Source organism: Mustela erminea, chromosome 20 (genome assembly GCF_009829155.1).
Source record: "Mustela erminea isolate mMusErm1 chromosome 20, mMusErm1.Pri, whole genome shotgun sequence".
Lineage (NCBI taxonomy): Eukaryota > Metazoa > Chordata > Mammalia > Carnivora > Mustelidae > Mustela > Mustela erminea.
Genome location: NC_045633.1, coordinates 38,206,671 through 38,220,208, shown reverse-complemented (window position 1 = coordinate 38,220,208; position 13,538 = coordinate 38,206,671). Strand labels below are relative to the sequence as shown.

At 52.3% G+C, this 13,538-nt stretch overlaps 1 protein-coding gene across 1 annotated transcript in view; it reads right to left on the bottom strand.

Annotated features, from left to right (window-relative positions):
- GALNT17 (polypeptide N-acetylgalactosaminyltransferase 17) overlaps positions 1-13,538 on the bottom strand; it is a 415,614-nt gene that overhangs the window by 198,066 nt on the left and 204,010 nt on the right. The gene's annotated exons all lie outside the window — the stretch shown is intronic.

Sequence of the window (13,538 nt, the reverse complement as noted above, 5' to 3'; positions counted from 1 at the left end):
CTTCTGAGGTGGCTTCTCTTTGTGGCCTTTCCTCCTTTCTAGGCCAGCATTTCTCCCCTCCCACCATCCCCTGGGTCATGTTATTCAACTTCTAAACACGTTTTCTCATCAGCGCACACACTGGTTCTTAGAGTACGTGTCCTGGGTGGTCCAGTCCCACAGTCACGCACCAGATGCACAGCTAACAAGATTGCTGCTGTGGTCTCAGTTTAACAAAGGAATCTTTGCCTAGTAGCAGAAGTGCTGCCCTACCAGAGATCCAGCAGCCTCCCTTCTGCGACAAGCAGGTGGTATACAGTGTGTTATTTATATGATCCAATTTAATCCTTACAGCAACTAGGAGGGAGCTAGATTGATTCCATTAATTACCTGGATTCATCCCACTTTGCAAATGAAGAAACAGTCTTGGGGGAGCTGACCTGTCCTGAGGTCACACACTGAGTAATGTTAGGGCTAAGACACGCACCAAATATGTCTACCCCATAGACAGGACAGCTGACCCCTTTCTGTACATGAGAATCGCCAGATGGAGGGGGAGGGGAGGGCACTCACAGGTCTGCACACCGCGAGGATCCAGCCTTGGAGACGCTGCTACGGATCACTGTGGGCTGGGGAGCACACAAGCGGGCCACAAACCATCCTTCAAGAGACACTCTTACCTCTGACGCCATTCGAGAGAAACCCAAAGAGGCTATATTTACAGATGTCGTGTAGAACCCTCACTTCCTCGTTATACACAGCAACTTTGGGGAATTAAAGCCACAGATGTGAGCCTAGGTAGAGGCTGAGCTCTCTAGGTCACGGGTGTCGTCCCGGGAATTGATGCTGCCACGGGACCCGGGAAGAACTGCAGAGGCCGGGGTGTGTAGCTGGTGGGAGGGGGGCGTCTCCATGGCACGGAGACATGGAGCGGTTCCTATCAAATGCCCACATGGTGAGGGAGTGGGAATCTGATGGGCCACACTGTGCACTCCCCAGAATCTACCTGTCAAAGCCTTACCCAGCCCAGGTCCTCAGGATGTGATCCTATCTGCAGAGACGGACTTGAAAGAGGTGATTAATTTGTTAGTGTGGCCCGAATCCAGCATGACTGGTGGTCTTTTGAGAAGAGATTCGGAGGCACCGGGGGCCACCCACAAAGAGAAGGTGGTTCTCTGCAGGCTGCGGGGGAGACTTGGGAGACACTGACCCTGCGCACAACCTTGGCCTTGGACGTCCAGCCTCCAGAACTGCTGGTCAAGCCGCCCAGTCTGTGGTCCTCGGTTATGGCGGCCAAGCAAACGAACACCAGGAGGGGGTATTTGTTTGGGAAGGGGAAAAAGTGGGAATCTGGGTGGGGCAGGGGCCTGACCCTCTAACAAAAAGTAGCATGTGCTTGGGTTTTTCAACACTGGAGTCGGGCCGCCTGGGATTCGGAACCCAGAGCTGCCACCAATCTCCTGAGTGGCCCTGGGAGCTTTAGCCAATCAGTTCAGGCCTCAATTTCCTCCTCTGCGGAAGGGGACGATCATCACAGCATGGGCCCCGTAGCGGTGTGGTGGGGACGGAATGAGTCCCTGTGAGGGAATGCCGAGCAAGGTCGCTGTCACAGTGTGAAGGCTCAACCCTGAGTTTCCCGTCTGCAGAGCCGTGGAGCACGCGGACAGAGACTTCAGAGCAGACCACGGAGCCCGAGGAAGCCGCCCCCAGAAGGGAACAGGCCTGCAGGTTAGAACAGTGGCTCTCAAACCGGGGGCACATTAGCACCACGGGGGGGGTGGGCCTGAAACAAACTGCCCGGCCCCTCCCCCACAGTCCCATTTTCAGAAGGTTGGGGGTGAGGCCTGCGTGTCTGTGTTTCTAACAAGACCCCGGGTGGGGGGCGGTGTCCATGCTGGAGTATGGGGAACCACACTGAGAACCACTGAGCTCAAAACACACAGGGCTTTCTTGGCGCATGCCGGGCACACTACACAGCCTGGAGAATTATTGTGCTTGGTGACGTCACCAACTGGTCTCTCCAGTACTTGCCCTCATCCCAGCGCTGGCGAGAGGTGAGGCCAGGCTGTGGGGACCCTCTGTTTTTCACTCACCACGAGAGAGGGATAACCAAATACACGGGGTTTTGAGCTTCTAGAAACCTCTACCGACTGAATGTTGGCGGGATTTTTCCCGTCTTCATTACACTTCTCATAACAAGAGTTCTGACCAAGAGCGTGGGGCAGGCCAGGCCTGCCCGGGTCTTAACTTTTCCTCATGAATGCCGGGCGGGCGGGCAGGGGAGGAAGGGACATGCTGGGACCGCGCACGGGTACCTCACCCACGGAATGGCGTGGTGGGAAACCTGCCCGTTTGCTAGGATCGGCGTGTGGCGGTAGGAATTTGGGGACTCTCCATAAGTGCAGGGAGAGTATCCTGAATGCTGAGTGCTGGGCTCTACTCCAGGCACCCATAGACACTGTCACCCTTTCGCTGCCGGGTGACTGGGACCCCCAGGGGCACTCTGTCCGGTCACTGGATGGCAGCTTCTGGACATGCATTCTCAACGTCCCCGGATACATAAACACACAGCGAAATGCCCAAGCACGGCACTGGGTCTTCTCAGGCGACAAAACCACTAGTGTCTGGGAGACTGGGAAGAGGTCATGAACCAGAAAAGAGAAAAAGGAGAGAAGTCGGAGAACACATTGCTGAGTCCACCTGGGGACAGTGAGATGCCCGCAGACGTCAGGCAGACTGCTGAACCAACCAGCGACCCTGAGGTGAGGACAGAGGCACATGGTACTGGGAACACAGTGGTGAGAGAGGACACTGTGAAAGAGCCCAGAGACTCTAGGGACGGAGCGCAGACTTGGGACGGCACCTGGGGACACACGCGCGTTCGGGAGGCCGGAAGAAGAGCCGGGAACAAGGCTGGCTCCAAGCAGTGTCGTGGGGCAGAGCCTGTCACGGGTAGAGCTTCAAAAGGAGGCCATGTGCCTTCATGTCACAGATACATACAGAGTGCCTGCACGGCTGAAACGGACACAGTCCCTACCCTCAGAGCGTAACCCAACATCCAAAGGCAGGAGAATCAAATGCATTAGACACACGGAGACCTGAGGATGGCTCACAGATCCAGTCAGCAAGCAGGCTCCTGATGGGACCAGAGAGAAAAAGGAATTCCCTTCTGGAAGCAGCTGTGCCCCGCAGGGATAGGTTCGCATCAAGAGAACTGGGTGAGAGGGAAAGCTCCGGAAACTTCCAGAAACGAGTAACCCTGGTGGAGCACAGTTTTAACAGTCTGAGGCACTGGGGTGTTGAGATTTGGAAATCGCCTGAAAGCAAGAGAGCCTACGAATTAACCATGTAAAAACAAGGCCCACAAGTCCACCAGGGAAAGAAGCCCGTTCCCAGCCGGGCCGTGGTCAGAAATGCCCCCCCGCCACCTGAGACCTTTCATCATCCTTAACAGAGGAAACATGCTCGGACGTTACAACAACGGTAAGATAAACCATTTACGTATGATTTTTCTCATCAGCAAACTCAGAGGGAAAAAAAAAAAAAAAACAACCAAAACTCACGTCGGCAAAAATAAGCGTTGACCTTCCAATGTGATCAAATCTAATAGTAAATTGGCCCAGCGTCATTCGGCAATCTCTGCACTTCTTAACGTTTCGGTAAACAGCATCTGGGGAGGTTGGGAGGAAAGAAGAAACGCCACCCGCATTCGGAAGGGACCAGAAGAGACACGCATCTTCGCCGTAGCGATAAAAGAGACACCTGCCATCCAGGCCTAAGGTGTATATACCGGCAAGAAGAAAGTCACGGAGACTGAGAACTACGGCGGAATCATTATTACAGAATTATAGCTAGAGCCTGCGCTTTCAGGGATTTTCGAGAATAAAGCAGCAGTCCGGTCCTGCGTCTAAGCCTCACTCAGAGGCAAGCGTTGGCCTTCAGAACTCATCTCTACCTGCTCTCGAGCCAGTCCATGAGCCTTGGTGCCACAAGCCGTGACCTCGGACGTGGCCACGCTGTCCAGGGCCGAGTCACATCTGTACCTCTCAACCCTCACGTGGTTGCTGTGTCTCGAGGATGAGGCCTCCTGAACGTTCTAGTACTCCCCCCAGGAACGGCGACTCAGGACAGGCAGTGTGAGCGCCGGTGGAGGAGTGCTCTCACAGGTGGACGCGCGTCAGGATCCCTGGTAGGTCTGGGGTGCGGAGAGAACTCGCATTTCTAACAAGTTCCGAGGGGCTGTGGCTGCTGCTGGCCTGGAGAGCACACTCGGAGCAGCTCGGGCCCGGCGGTGACCACCTCCACAACGCCCTCTCTGTGAACCAGCCCCTGGGCGTGGAACGGGCCTCCTCCTCACGGAGCAGATGCTCCCGATCCCGGGGGGTCACGGCCCCGTCTCTGCTTTTCCCACGACGTGAGCCTTCTTCTCCTGCCTCCTCAGAGAGATGGAGCTCCTTGAGGCTAATCTCAGTCTCTACGGCGAGGGTCTGTCTTGCCGATTCCCAAACTGAGTCCCCGTTGCTGGTCAGCCCTGCACAGAGCAACGTGGCCATTAGGTCTGCCCCCTGCCCAGGACCGCACAGGTTCGGGCTTCTGTTCTCACCCCCAGGCTCCTCGTGTTATTGCCCTTAGTGCTACGATTCCACCAACATCACTTCTGCCCCTCTCGGTGCCACCGCCACCACCCCAGCCACTCACAACCACCACCTCTCCCTGCCGGCGGCGGCTGGGCTTTGGACACGCCGCTAGCTGGGGATGCATGTGTTGTGACAGCTGGGACGAGAAAAGGGCACATACGGCGTGTTCCAGTTAAAAGCAAAAAGCAAAAACTGCCTGCCTCAAATGCAGCGTTTCTCAGAATGCGGTGCCTTCCTGGGAATCACCTGGGAGCCTGTGCAAATACAGGGTTCCGGGCACACTGCAAGAGTTTCTAATTGAGCCGGCGTGAGTAGAGGGTTGTGGTCACTCCACACAATTCTCGCACAGACCCAAGGCTTCTGGAAAGCACTGCTGGATTCTTTTTCACTGTTTGCAGTGCGACGAATACACATGCCATGAGATTGACCGTTTTATTTTTCTTAAGTGTACGGTTCAGTGGCATTCTGTGCATTCACGATGTGGGGCAACCATCCCCTTATCTAGTTCTAGAACTTTCCGTCACACCAAACATAAACCCTGCATCTGTTAAGCAGTCGCTCTCCACTTCTGACCCCCACCTCAGCCTCTAGTGACCACAGATCCCTGTTCTTCTGGTCTCCGTGAACCTGCCTCTTCTGGGTATTGCGTATAAACGGGATCGCACAGCGGGTGACCGTGTGGTCGACAAGCCCGGGTTGGAGCTGGGGAAGGAGGAGAGGGACCGTGCTGAGGTGAGTTTGAACGCCGAGGCCTCCCTGAAGATCGGATTCTGTGTTTTGCCGTCAGTTTGCTTTTCTGACCCTCATTCTGGTCATGTAGTCGACCGGAAGGCTGTTCCCACAGCAATTCCAGGCTCCCTGAAGGGGGGTCTGGTCTCCGAGGAGAGGATCCAGCCCTCGATTCCATGTCAGACTCCCAGGCCCCCCAACACCAGCCTGCCCTCCGTCCCTCATGAAAACTCCCAGCTCACCACGCCGGGGGACTTTAAGATCACTCAGCAGAAAAATCACGGTCTTCAACATGGGGTTTTAGCAGAGTTACTTGTTATGACTAGCCCTACATTTCCGCAGGGTCTTTTTTAATGAGATTTAACGTAAAAATCACCTACAGTACCACAGAAAGAACACAGAATATGGACTTCAAACTTGGCTTTTCGGGTATGCCTGCGAGTATCTTTGGGCCTGAAACAGCTAACCAGCTAAATACAAGAAAGTGGCCCTACAAAAACCAACAGTGCATGTTTAAACATTATCTTCAAAAATTTAAAAAAGGGGGGGGTTAGAGAAACCTGGTCACATATCCTGGTCATCTGGTCGTGCAGGAGGTGGATTTCTCATCTGTCAGATGGAGATAGGAAGTTCCAGAAACAAATCTGGGTTCTGTAGAACGGAGAGTCTCTAAGATGTGGAGGATCCTCTTTAAGAAAAAGGAAGTCTCTTGGGGCCCCTGGGTGGCTCAACCAGTGAAGTGTCCGACTCTTGATGTGGGCACAGGTCACGATCTCAGGGTCGTGAGGTCAGGCCCGGTCACCGTCTGCACTGTGTGTGGTGCCTGCTTGGGATTTTCTCTCTGGCTCCCTCTCGACCCTGCCCCACGCCCAGCTTGCCCGCCCTCCACCGCCCCGTCTTTAAAAAAGAAAATCTCTTATTCATAAATTTCCCAAAAGCCCACAGGCTTCAGGGTAAACCGTGGGTGAACGCGCGGTCAGCGGGGATGCAGACGCGCGAGGTCCCAACGCACGAGTTTTCTCAGCTTGACGGTGAGTGCGCCCCGGTGAGCCTGACTTCATGGGGGTTCCTTTTGCTCCAAGCTCCTTTTTGCTAATAATCATGACTTTCTGAACACTTCACATACGAGGCTCACCTGTGTCTATGACGAAGCATCTCGATGCCAAAACTGCTAAGACCGTCCTCTGACCGTCAAATGCTCCCCAATGCTGTCCGGATCCGCTCCCCTTCCGCAGTCAGTGACAGAATGACCTAATCTGCCAACTTCTAACATTGCACGGCTTTTGTGTTCTCGGGCACCTGTTTTGTATTTTTGCTTTAACACTTCATACTTGTTGGCGCGAAGCCACCTACCTGCTGCTTGTGGTCTATCAACTCTTGTTACCCTTGAGACTTCACGTGGGGTAGGGGTGCTGCTATCCCCACGTTATGGAGGAGCAAACTGCAGCGCAGAGAGTAAGGTCCCTGCCGCAAGTCACGCTTTGTAAGCGACACGGGCTATCCCCCCGGCACTCCGCCTCCGGTCCCTGTGGGTGCTGGGCTGTGAGACCCGAAGTCCCTGGTCTGCTCAAGCAGGGAGCGCACCTTGCACAAAGAAGAAGGGGCCTGACCCGGTCTGCCCCAGAACCGGCCCCCTCGGTAACTCTGAGGCGCCCGCACTCTCCCTGTGGGCAGGCACCTGCCTCTGTAGGCACCCGTACGTGAATGGCGGTCGGTCCTCCCCAGAGAACAAGCCCCTGGGCTGCTGGGGAGGCTCCCAAGGGCTGGGGGCATAGAGAAGACCCTGCGGAACACGGAGCATCTCCAGACAGTCCCACCGGACTCCGAAGGGACAGGAGTGACACATGAGCCACGGTCCCCACACCACTGCAAGACCCTGCCTGTCTCTGAAATCCCAGCCCCTGCCAACATCCGCAGAGAGGAAGTGAGCATGTTAAAGTGCAGGTTGAAATAATACAGAAGGCAGCGGTAATGCATATTTTATTCTCCGAGCAACGCTCAGCTTTGTGACTTAAATAATGCATTTTCTGACTATGGGAGCAAAGAGGGAAGAAAAAAAAGAGGCGGGAGCAGAAAACTTCCGGAAGAATGGGGGAGATTAAAAAGGATGCTTTTGCTGTGTGTGAGAGCGTTTTAAAGGCTATTCCGTAGCGAGATCAAAGCAAGGACTAAAGAACGCGAAAGAGGAAAAGAAGCAAGAAAAGAGATGTAAGGCACAAAATATACCAAAGTGTTACACTAAATATATCACACCGAGTTGTGCATTCATGAGAGGCGCTTTGAAAAGGAAAGCCGCCCCTGCTTCCAATCCCTTTGTTAAGAAGGTCCTCGCCTCTGCTGTCCCCACTTAAATTTCACCTTTAAAGAAAAAACAGAAAAACCCTACAAGTAGCCCAGAGCAACAGGGAAACTCATAGAGCCCAGAGGTGGTGCCTCCAAGCAGCTGCCCCAAATAGGAGAGCACCCCCGATCCTGCCCCCAACAACAGGCCGTGGCAAGTCTGGCAGTCGCAGCTGATTCTAATAATAACATGTGAATTTAAGCGATAAAATTTGTCTACAGGCTGGAGTGTGGTTTTTTTCATTATGTTTCTTATTTACTGCGATATTGATTCTGCATGCTCTGAAGCCGGCAAAATTTTCCTCGAAATAGCAAAAGTCACGGTCATTAAGGGCAGGGGCGGGGGGAAGCAGAGCAGAGCATGAGAGACGTGAAGCCCTGGAGAGAACGGGGTCAGGTCTTGGTGTTGGGTCGCCTCCAGTTTTCTTTCAACGCTGGTGGCAGCCAGGAGCGGCATAACGAGCGAGCAAGGCATCTGGTCAACCCACCCTTCTCTAGCCTTTGGGGACTCTGTGCTCAGAGCCCTGGAGTCTCCCCGGTCAAGGGCAGCACGGATCGCAGGCGCAAGGGGGCTGCTCTTGCGTGCTCACAGCAAAGGACCCCCGTCGGACAGTTAGGTGACCCGCAAGCGCTCTGTGAAGAGCAGCTCGTCTTAGGGTCCCCAAAGCCCCACAGAACCTACTGTGTCTCCGCTGCCCCAGGAGACCATCTGCGGGACGCACAGGCCCTGAGCAGGCGTAACAGAGGGGGCAGGAACGGCGCCGCACAAGACGCGACGGCTGCACGGGGCTGGAATGTTCTGATGCGGAAAGAGGGTGACAGTGGATAGAACTCAGAAGAGAGGGCGCCCCAGGGCCAGGAGCACCTGGGAGCACTTACACTGGGTCAGGGGCACCCGGGGAGGCAGAGACACACCTGGTCCTAAGCTGCCACAGGACACCCGTTCTGTCTTTGTACCAAACCCTCCCGCATTCCCGGACATCCCGCGAGGAGGCGTTGCCTAGCAGACCCCCTTGAGGCCAGGCAGCTGACTGCCCTCCCTCGGGTGTTAGGAACCATGAGAGACTATGGACTCTGAAAAACAATCTGAGGTTTTTGAGGGGGCTGGGGGGGGGGTGGGAGGTCGGGGTACCAGGTGGTGGGTATTATAGAGGGCACGGATTGCATGGAGCACTGGGTGTGGTGCAAAAACAATGAATACTGACTGTTATGCTGAAAATAAATAAAAAATAAATTTAAAAAATTAATTAAAACTAAAATAAATAAATAAAGGGTTAAAAAAAAAAAAAAAAGAAAGAAAGAAAAGCAGGCAACGAGGGGCATCAGCCAGGACCCACCTTCTGAAGGCAGCCTTCTTGCCCTAAGGGCGAGAGCAAGCAAAGGTCCGGTCTAGACCTGGGGCTGGTCTTGGTCACAGGCCTTTCCAGACCCCGTAACACGGCCTGAGGCCAAAGCGCAAGCGAACCAGAACTCAAGCTGAAGCGATCTACAGACACCCCCGTCACGTGCCCGGCTCATTTTTTTCCGCAGGAAAATAAGGTCAAAGCTTGAACACCGCTCTTGGAGGAACAACGGTGAACATGGCCTTGGGCAGCTCCTGAGCGCAGTTCAAGCCCCGGGGCTCCTCGCGCCGCTCTCTGTCCCACCTCCACGCTCGCCGGCCTCCATCCCAGGCTGTGCAGCTCCAGCAGCCCGGGCTTCCCTCTTCTCTGAGGCCGCGGAGCAGGGCCAGCGAAGGTCGAAGACTCACCTCCCTATCCTGGGGCCCTGCAGGGCTCTCCGAACCTGACGGAGAGTTTCTCCGGTCCACCCACCAGTTCCTGCGCGTGGGATCCCATACGCACATTTCCCTCCGTGGGCCCCACGCCTCCCTGCTTCTGTTTGGGTACTTCTTCCCACTGCTGCTTCCTCCTGCTTCCCGATGTCCCAAAGCCCTTTCACGGGCCAACTCGAGGGCCACAAAGACCTCATTCATTTCCCCAACTTGTAGGAACCCTAAGTGTGAATCCCCATGAGATGTTGTCCGTGGTGTGCTTGTCTGCCCAGCCCCCTTCCTTTCTGGAGCTGTGCCAGGGTGGTTCTATCCCCTGCCCTCCTAGACAGTGTTGGCAGGTCCAAGGAAGGGCACTCGACATATACTAAAGCACCATTTCCTTCCCTAGGAGTCCCCTGGGCCTGTCCCTCTCCACTGGAGGAAGCGGGATTGTAACACGACTCTGAGCCACCTCCCCAGCTCTACTTCTCTCCAGGCAGCCCGAAGAACTGGAGGTGGCCGGTCACTCATAAACACTTCGGCATGCCTGGGTCTGACTCTCCCCCCGCTCAGCCTTACTGTTGTCCCTGGGTTGGGTCGGACCCTCCAGCATTTTTGTTGATTCCCATCACTGTGAACCCTGAGTCTGATCATGAGGCAAAACTTTCAACAAGTTTTCTTGATAACTTGTTCTTGTAGAACCCAACCATTCCCTTTGGTGCCACAGTCATGGTCATCAAGGTTAAAACAGAAACTTTTCTTCCACTGGAGGTCGGGTTGGAGGATTAAAAGTCAATCAAACTTTTTAAAGAGAGGATATCATACAACTGGAATGAATGACCAAAAAAGTTCATTAACATGCATGTATCCTAAGACCCCACAATTGCATCTGAGCCATTTATCCCACAGAGATGAACCTATATTTTCACACGAACATCTGTACACAAATGCTGATAGAAATTTTATTGGTAAAAACCCCAAATCAAACAACTCAGATGTCCTCCCATGGCCCAAGGGGGAACAGAGTGTGATGAAGCCGTATCATAGATCTCTGTGCAAAAATCAAAAGGAATGAACTTGGTACACACGGCAACTTGGACTGATCTTGAGGGAGCCATGCTGAGTGTAAAAAGCCAACCACCGGGATTAGATTCTGTAGAGTTCAGTTTAGAGAACGTTCTGGAAAGAGCAAAACTATAGGACAGAGAACAGATCAGTGGTTGTCAGGGGTCAGGGATGGGGGTGGGAGTCGGGTGTGGGTATTGAAGGCGAGCACGGGGAAGCTTTGTGGTGCTGGCACATTTCTATACCTTAATTGTGTTGGTTACAGGAATGTTCACATGTGCTAAAACTGTACAGAACCACCTGCACACATGCGCGCACACACACACACACACACACACACACACACACACGCACACATGCCTCCATGTTCGACCGGTCAAATCAGAGCAAGGTCTGTGGACGGCACCAAAGTCAATGTCCTCCTGGTCATGATTGAGGACTAGAGCTCTGCAAGATGGTAGCCCCTGGAAAAAACTGAGTGAAAACACCTAAGACTTTTGTCCATTTTTGCAACTTCTAATGAATTGAAAATTATTTCAAAACAGCAAAGTGTTTTTGTTGTCATTACTGCATTTTTTTCCATCATGGCTTCTCACAGCCAGTTAGCCTCTGAAGCTTTCAGTGGGGTTCTCCCACTGTCTCGTGTAAGGGTATACACTCTCCTTCTGAATCTCTCCTCCCCGTGGGCTGAAAACACACAAGGAAGAATGTGAGCCCACAACCCAGTTGTGAATACAGGCCCACAGAGCAAATGCTGTCACACTGCAGCCATCTGGTTGGGGACAAAACAAGCATTGTCTCTGATGAGGAAGGCTCCCTACAGCTGTGGGAACGGCAGGTGCTGTTCCAGTAAGGAAGCCTGGGCCAGCGTGGAGCTGTGTGATAACAAGGTGTCTCCTGGCTACTTGACTTGGAGCCTCGACAACACCAGAGAAATGTTATCTTCCAGAAACACAGGACTTCTCCGAGCCCTGCGACTGTTAGCTAAGAAGAAAAGCAAATGATGCCAGCGTGCCGTCTCCAAAATGCCTTTTGGAAGGCCAGAGGGTATGACCCCCCACTCAAAGAAGTCTTCTAACTCGACCATCCTGGTTTCAACCTCTGAATGCGCCAGCCAAGAGAAGAGCCCGATTGGGTGTGCCTGGCCCACAGGGAAGCTCCAGTGTGCAGACATACGGCCGCCCTGGTCACCAGGACACTTCAATGCTGATTAGCAGAGGTCGGTAAGATCTGAGACCTCAACCAAAAGAACTGCAGTGTTAAAGCCCAAATATGTACAACGAGACCATCCTGGGATGAAGTAGGAAAAAAACATCTTTGCACACGTGCACTTTAAGTGAATAATCAGCACTGACCGTGACTCAGCGGCGTGCTGGGAAAGCAGCGAGAAGGAGCTGTGGTTCTCATCCTAAAGGGTCTCACAGTCCAGAGACGGACAGGCACACAAAGGCAACGCAGCGGCCCTAGTGCTGCGCCAAAATCCATGCTGGTGCCTGGGGAGGAGAGGCAAAGGGCCCCCAACCCTGCCACAGCTGGGAAATCCGGGATGGCTTCCCAGGGGAGGTGACACAGAAGTAGTGTTGAAGAACGGTCTGGAGCTAGCCAATCAAATAACACCGTGAGCACACTCCGTAAGAACAACCTTTATTTTATTTCCAGGACTTGTACCGTGCGCTTTGCAAGTATTACCTCTAAACCTCACAATTTAATCCCTGTATAAAAGCCACTATTATCCACAACTTGCTCGAGATCAGAAAAGGTAAGGGCCTTGGCCAGCAGCACACAGGATTCGATTCTACCTTTTGCTCCACATGCTGTTGCCCAAGAACAAAGAAGGTACTGAGGGAACTTTTTATTTTTAATTTTTTTAAAGTTTCAACTTTTATTTTATTTTATTTTTAAAGATTTCTAATCTATTTATTTGTCAGAGAGAGAGAGCGAGCACAGGCAGACAGAACGGTAGGCAGAGGCAGAGGGAGAAGCAGGCTCCCCGCCGAGCAAGGAGCCCGATGTGGGACTCGATCCCTGACGCCAGGATCATGACCTGAGCCAAAGGCAGCCGCCCAACCAACTGAGCCGCCCAGGCGTCCCTGAGGGAAGTTTTTAAAAAGTAGTTGAAAACTTTTGATAAGACATATTTAAAAATGTATTAAGGATTACGATAGTAGAAATAAAGAAGTCTCTATTGTTATTTTAATATTACTTTAGTCTAATATTATTTCTAGCCACGAATATTAGTTTGATGGTGACAGTTACCCCTCCCCTGAGTTTTGAAGGTGCGTTAACTTGCACGGGTATTTGGACTTGGCACATCCAGAACAGTAAACTCAGTCTCCTTCCCACAACTGCTACCTCTGTCATATTCCCTTCCTAACGAGTGGCGCCAACACCCACCCGGTCACCAGAGCCGGGACCCTTCTATGACTACCCCCTCCTCCTCACCCTCCTCCCAAACCAATCAGTCCTCATGTGACCTGGCCACCTTGTTTCCAAATCTAGAATATTTTAGCATATGAAAATAGGCAACATCAAATCAGTGGTTAAATGAGAACAGACTGATTATTAAAGAAATTCAGAGAAGCATACTTGGAGACAAGGGTCTCTGTGCTGAAACTCCTATACCTGAACATAAAAATGTCTAATCTGTTTGGAATTGATTTTGAAAAAAAAAAAATTTACCTGTAAGAAAAAAACGCATGAATATTTGTGCCATCTAGGGATGATAAATAACTTTCTCGGGACGTCACTCAAAGCGTGGATTTGAACATGTAAAATGTAAATTTAAAAATGTAAAATTTGCATTTGTCAGAAAAATGCAATAAACAAGAAAAAGTGAAAAGCACAAGTTGGGAGAAACACCTGATAGATGAACGTGAACGGAGCTCATTTAATATATATACACCGTTCTTACAAATCAGTGAGGCAAAGATCAATTCTTCAGGAGAAAACAGAAGGTGGGGTCATCAGTTGGCAAATTTCTATGAAAATAAAGGCAGTAAAACATACAAAGAAGCTCCCATTATCACTAGGATTCC